General features: G+C 45.7%; 1 non-coding gene across 1 annotated transcript; it reads right to left on the bottom strand.

Moving 5' to 3' along the window:
• Nucleotides 1-2,533: 2,533 nt before the first annotated feature.
• Trnai-aau (transfer RNA isoleucine (anticodon AAU)) lies at nt 2,534-2,611 on the bottom strand. The gene has a single exon. It is a non-coding gene; the product is annotated as a tRNA-Ile (tRNA).
• Nucleotides 2,612-6,472: the final 3,861 nt, after the last annotated feature.

The following is a 6,472-nucleotide window of genomic DNA, read 5'->3' as shown; positions in this document are numbered from 1 at the left end:
TGAATACCTGCCGGGTAGCACGTCACACAGTTCTCGTTTCGGTTGGGTGGTCCCATACAGTTTCTCTCCATGCTGCCTAATGTTTTCCTAACGTCACACTCGTCACGTACTTCACTTTTATGTCATAATCATTTCTGAGAGGTAAAGAAATTGCATGACAACATGCAGAGCTAGTGGCGTCAAAATTAACACACATACTTTATGTGACTCAAAAGCCGAACGAGTTACTTTCCGACGTTGTTTTAGATGTGCAAGTGCCAGTCAAAACTCGCGGTGTCGGCACTCTGCCGACCATTTCGCTAGTTAACACTGGTCTTGTTGTGTGTGTTTCAAGCTCAAGAGCATCTCAAAGCAAAAAATGGTCAACAGCAACATTCAGACGGTTTCGTACTGCTCAATTGCTACATTAAAACCTCATGTTTCTTTTTCAGAACTGGAAAAACACGAGGGTGAGAGCATTCTAACCTGTAATCTTGAGATCCGAAGTCCGACGCCTTATCCTTTAGGCCACACGTTTACTGACGACAAACATTTACATGTATACGACTCACCTCGAAACGCTCACACCCCTGAGGATTTGTGTTTTCGTTCTACACAGCCGATGCCTCTTGCTCTTTCCCACCCATTCGTTATATTCAACCTCTTACGAGACCGATCAAATATAGACTGAGAAACAAGACCACACACTTTGTGCATTCGGAATCGAAGGCAGGGCGTCCCTCGCCACATTTGCTACGATGGCCATTTGCTACTTCTAAAGAAACGGCGGCGACGACGACGACGACGACGACGACGACTGCGAGAAACTCTGAGATATGTGAGAAATACATCTATAAAATGTAATTCAGACTGCCTCGTCCCACCTTATGCTGTACCGCTTTGGCAAATGCTTTATCTGCGCCATTCGCCTTAATCACATCTGAGAGTAATTCTTAAAAAAACGCCTGTCGCTAATTGTTCGTCATCACAGATACTGTTTGCTATACAGCCACGACGCGCAACTGATTTCCAAAATTCATCTTTCTCCTGTGAGGATGGAACTTACGACCCCTGGTTTATTAGACCAGTGCTCTACCACTGAGCTAAAAAGGCGCGCCCTAGTGGTACTCTTGGGTACTTCGTCCTTACGGTCGTCTGCATCATCAGACTTCAGCTGACAACACTTCATATTACCGGCTAATATTTGCAGCTATGGCGACCCATTACTGCTTGGCTACACATCTGACACGTAGCCGATGTGCTCTCCAATTAACAACACTTGCATTTCAGAACATGTCTTTCACACATGTCTACAAAATCACCTTCACCTTCAGAAACAGTTTTTCCTGCAACTGACAGAGACGTAGGCAAAGTTTAAAGTTGCTATTTCCATTAAATATCGTTAATCAGAAAAAACGGTAATTTACATCTGCAGCGGAACAAAATTCCGTTCCGCCCGGCGTGTGGCTCGAACCCACGACCCTGGGATTAAGAGTCTGACGCTCTACAGACTTAGCTAGCCGGCTACCGCGGTGAATACCTGCCGGGTAGCACGTTACACAGTTCTCGTTTCGGTTGGGTGGTCCCATACAGTTTCTCTCCATGCTGCCTAATGATTTCCTAACGTCACACTCGTCACGTACTTCACTTTTATGTCATAATCATTTCTGAGAGGTAAAGAAATTGCATGACAACATGCAGAGCTAGTGGCGTCAAAATTAACACACATACTTTATGTGACTCAAAAGCCGAACGAGTTACTTTCCGACGTTGTTTTAGATGTGCAAGTGCCAGTCAAAACTCGCGGTGTCGGCACTCTGCCGACCATTTCGCTAGTTAACACTGGTCTTGTTGTGTGTGTTTCAAGCTCAAGAGCATCTCAAAGCAAAAAATGGTCAACAGCAACATTCAGACGGTTTCGTACTGCTCAATTGCTACATTAAAACGGCATGTTTCTTTTTCAGAACTGGAAAAACACGAGGGTGAGAGCATTCTAACCTGTAATCTTGAGATCCGAAGTCCGACGCCTTATCCTTTAGGCCACACGTTTACTGACGACAAACATTTACATGTATACGACTCACCTCGAAACGCTCACACCCCTGAGGATTTGTGTTTTCGTTCTACACAGCCGATGCCTCTTGCTCTTTCCCACCCATTCGTTATATTCAACCTCTTACGAGACCGATCAAATATAGACTGAGAAACAAGACCACACACTTTGTGCATTCGGAATCGAAGGCAGGGCGTCCCTCGCCGCATTTGCTACGATGGCCATTTGCTACTTCTGCAGAAACGGCGGCGACGACGACGACGACGACGACGACGACGACGACTGCGAGAAACTCTGAGATATGTGAGAAATACATCTATAAAATGTAATTCAGACTGCCTCGTCCCACCTTATGCTGTACCGCTTTGGCAAATGCTTTATCTGCGCCATTCGCCTTAATCACATCTGAGAGTAATTCTTAAAAAAAACGCCTGTCGCTAATTGTTCGTCATCACAGATACTGTTTGCTATACAGCCACGACGCGCAACTGATTTCCAAAATGCATCTTTCTCCTGTGAGGATGGAACTTACGACCCCTGGTTTATTAGACCAGTGCTCTACCACTGAGCTAAAGAGGCGCGGCCTAGTGGTGCCCTTGGGTACTTCGTCCTTACGGTCGTCTGCATCATCAGACTTCAGCTGACAACACTTCATATTACCGGCTAATATTTGCAGCCCTGGCGACCCATTACTGCTTGGCTACACATCTGACACGTAGCCGATGTGCTCTCCAAACAACAACACTTGCATTTCAGAACATGTCTTTCACACATGTCTACCAAATCACCTTCACCTTCAAATACAGTTTCCTTGCGACTGACAGAGACGTAGGCAAAGTTTAAAGTTGCTATTTCAATTAAATATCGTTAATCAGAAAAACGGTAATTTACATCTGCAGCGGAACAAAATTCCGCTCCGCCCGGCGTGTGGCTCGAACCCACGACCCTGGGATTAAGAGACTGACGCTCTACCGACTGAGCTAGCCGGCTACCGCGGTGAATACCTGCCGGGTAGCACGTCACACAGTTCTCGTTTCGGTTGGGTGGTCCCATACAGTTTCTCTCCATGCTGCCTAATGTTTTCCTAACGTCACACTCGTCACGTACTTCACTTTTATGTCATAATCATTTCTGAGAGGTAAAGAAATTGCATGACAACATGCAGAGCTAGTGGCGTCAAAATTAACACACATACTTTATGTGACTCAAAAGCCGAACGAGTTACTTTCCGACGTTGTTTTAGATGTGCAAGTGCCAGTCAAAACTCGCGGTGTCGGCACTCTGCCGACCATTTCGCTAGTTAACACTGGTCTTGTTGTGTGTGTTTCAAGCTCAAGAGCATCTCAAAGCAAAAAATGGTCAACAGCAACATTCAGACGGTTCCGTACTGCTCAATTGCTACATTAAAACGGCATGTTTCTTTTTCAGAACTGGAAAAACACGAGGGTGAGAGCATTCTAACCTGTAATCTTGAGATCCGAAGTCCGACGCCTTATCCTTTAGGCCACACGTTTACTGACGACAAACATTTACATGTATACGACTCACCTCGAAACGCTCACACCCCTGAGGATTTGTGTTTTCGTTCTACACAGCCGATGCCTCTTGCTCTTTCCCACCCATTCGTTATATTCAACCTCTTACGAGACCGATCAAATATAGACTGAGAAACAAGACCACACACTTTGTGCATTCGGAATCGAAGGCAGGGCGTCCCTCGCCACATTTGCTACGATGGCCATTTGCTACTTCTGCAGAAACGGCGGCGACGACGACGACGACGACGACGACTGCGAGAAACTCTGAGATATGTGAGAAATACATCTATAAAATGTAATTCAGACTGCCTCGTCCCACCTTATGCTGTACCGCTTTGGCAAATGCTTTATCTGCGCCATTCGCCTTAATCACATCTGAGAGTAATTCTTAAAAAAACGCCTGTCGCTAATTGTTCGTCATCACAGATACTGTTTGCTATACAGCCACGACGCGCAACTGATTTCCAAAATTCATCTTTCTCCTGTGAGGATGGAACTTACGACCCCTGGTTTATTAGACCAGTGCTCTACCACTGAGCTAAAGAGGCGCGGCCTAGTGGTGCTCTTGGGTACTTCGTCCTTACGGTCGTCTGCATCATCAGACTTCAGCTGACAACACTTCATATTACCGGCTAATATTTGCAGCTATGGCGACCCATTACTGCTTGGCTACACATCTGACACGTAGCCGATGTGCTCTCCAAACAACAACACTTGCATTTCAGAACATGTCTTTCACACATGTCTACCAAATCACCTTCACCTTCAAATACAGTTTCCTTGCGACTGACAGAGACGTAGGCAAAGTTTAAAGTTGCTATTTCCATTAAATATCGTTAATCAGAAAAACGGTAATTTACATCTGCAGCGGAACAAAATTCCGCTCCGCCCTGCGTGTGGCTCGAACCCACGACCCTGGGATTAAGAGACTGACGCTCTACCGACTGAGCTAGCCGGCTACCGCGGTGAATACCTGCCGGGTAGCACGTCACACAGTTCTCGTTTCGGTTGGGTGGTCCCATACAGTTTCTCTCCATGCTGCCTAATGTTTTCCTAACGTCACACTCGTCACGTACTTCACTTTTATGTCATAATCATTTCTGAGAGGTAAAGAAATTGCATGACAACATGCAGCGCTAGTGGCGTCAAAATTAACACACATACTTTATGTGACTCAAAAGCCGAACGAGTTACTTTCCGACGTTGTTTTAGATGTGCAAGTGCCAGTCAAAACTCGCGCTGTCGGCACTCTGCCGACCATTTCGCTAGTTAACACTGGTCTTGTTGTGTGTGTTTCAAGCTCAAGAGCATCTCAAAGCAAAAAATGGTCAACAGCAACATTCAGACGGTTTCGTACTGCTCAATTGCTACATTAAAACGGCATGTTTCTTTTTCAGAACTGGAAAAACACGAGCGTGAGAGCATTCTAACCTGTAATCTTGAGATCCGAAGTCCGACGCCTTATCCTTTAGGCCACACGGTTACTGACGACATACATTTACATGTATACGACTCACCTCGAAACGCTCACACCCCTGAGGATTTGTGTTTTCGTTCTACACAGCCGATGCCTCTTGCTCTTTCCCACCCATTCGTTATATTCAACCTCTTACGAGACCGATCAAATATAGACTGAGAAACAAGACCACACACTTTGTGCATTCGGAATCGAAGGCAGGGCGTCCCTCGCCACATTTGCTACGATGGCCATTTGCTACTTCTGCAGAAACGGCGGCGACGACGACGACGACGACGACGACTACGACTGCGAGAAACTCTGAGATATGTGAGAAATACATCTATAAAATGTAATTCAGACTGCCTCGTCCCACCTTATGTTGTACCGCTTTGGCAAATGCTTTATCTGCGCCATTCGCCTTAATCACATCTGAGAGTAATTCTTAAAAAAACGCCTGTCGCTAATTGTTCGTCATCACAGATACTGTTTGCTATACAGCCACGACGCGCAACTGATTTCCAAAATTCATCTTTCTCCTGTGAGGATGGAACTTACGACCCCTGGTTTATTAGACCAGTGCTCTACCACTGAGCTAAAGAGGCGCGGCCTAGTGGTGCTCTTGGGTACTTCGTCCTTACGGTCGTGTGCATCATCAGACTTCAGCTGACAACACTTCATATTACCGGCTAATACTTGCAGCTATGGCGACCCATTACTGCTTGGCTACACATCTGACACGTAGCCGATGTGCTCTCCAAACAACAACACTTGCATTTCATAACATGTCTTTCACACATGTCTACAAAATCACCTTCACCTTTAAAAACAGTTTTTCTTGCGACTGACAGAGACGTAGGCAAAGTTTAAAGTTGCTATTTCCATTAAATATCGTTAATCAGAAAAACGGTAATTTACATCTGCAGCGGAACAATATTCCGTTCCGCCCAGCGTGTGGCTCGAACCCACGACCCTGGGATTAAGAGTCTGACGCTCTACAGACTTAGCTAGCCGGCTACCTCGGTGAATACCTGCCGGGTAGCACGTCACACAGTTCTCGTTTCGGTTGGGTGGTCCCATACAGTTTCTCTCCATGCTGCCTAATGTTTTCCTAACGTCACACTCGTCACGTACTTCACTTCATTTCTGAGAGGTAAGGAAATTGCATGACAACATGCAGAGCTAGTGGCGTCAAAATTAACACACATACTTTATGTGACTGAAAAGCCGAACGAGTTACTTTCCGACGTTGTTTTAGATGTGCAAGTGATAGTCAGAACTCGCTGTGTCGGCACTCTGCCGACCATTTCGCTAGTTAACACCGGTCTTGTTGTGTGTGTTTCAAGCTCAAGAGAATCTCCAAGCAAAAAATGGTCAACAGCAACATTCAGACGGTTTCGTACTGCTCAATTGCTACATTAAAACGTTATGTTTCTTTTTCAGAAC

The sequence above is a fragment of the Schistocerca gregaria genome, chromosome 4, assembly GCF_023897955.1.
Source record: "Schistocerca gregaria isolate iqSchGreg1 chromosome 4, iqSchGreg1.2, whole genome shotgun sequence".
NCBI classification, from domain to species: domain Eukaryota; kingdom Metazoa; phylum Arthropoda; class Insecta; order Orthoptera; family Acrididae; genus Schistocerca; species Schistocerca gregaria.
This window is presented reverse-complemented; position numbering and strand designations above follow the sequence as displayed.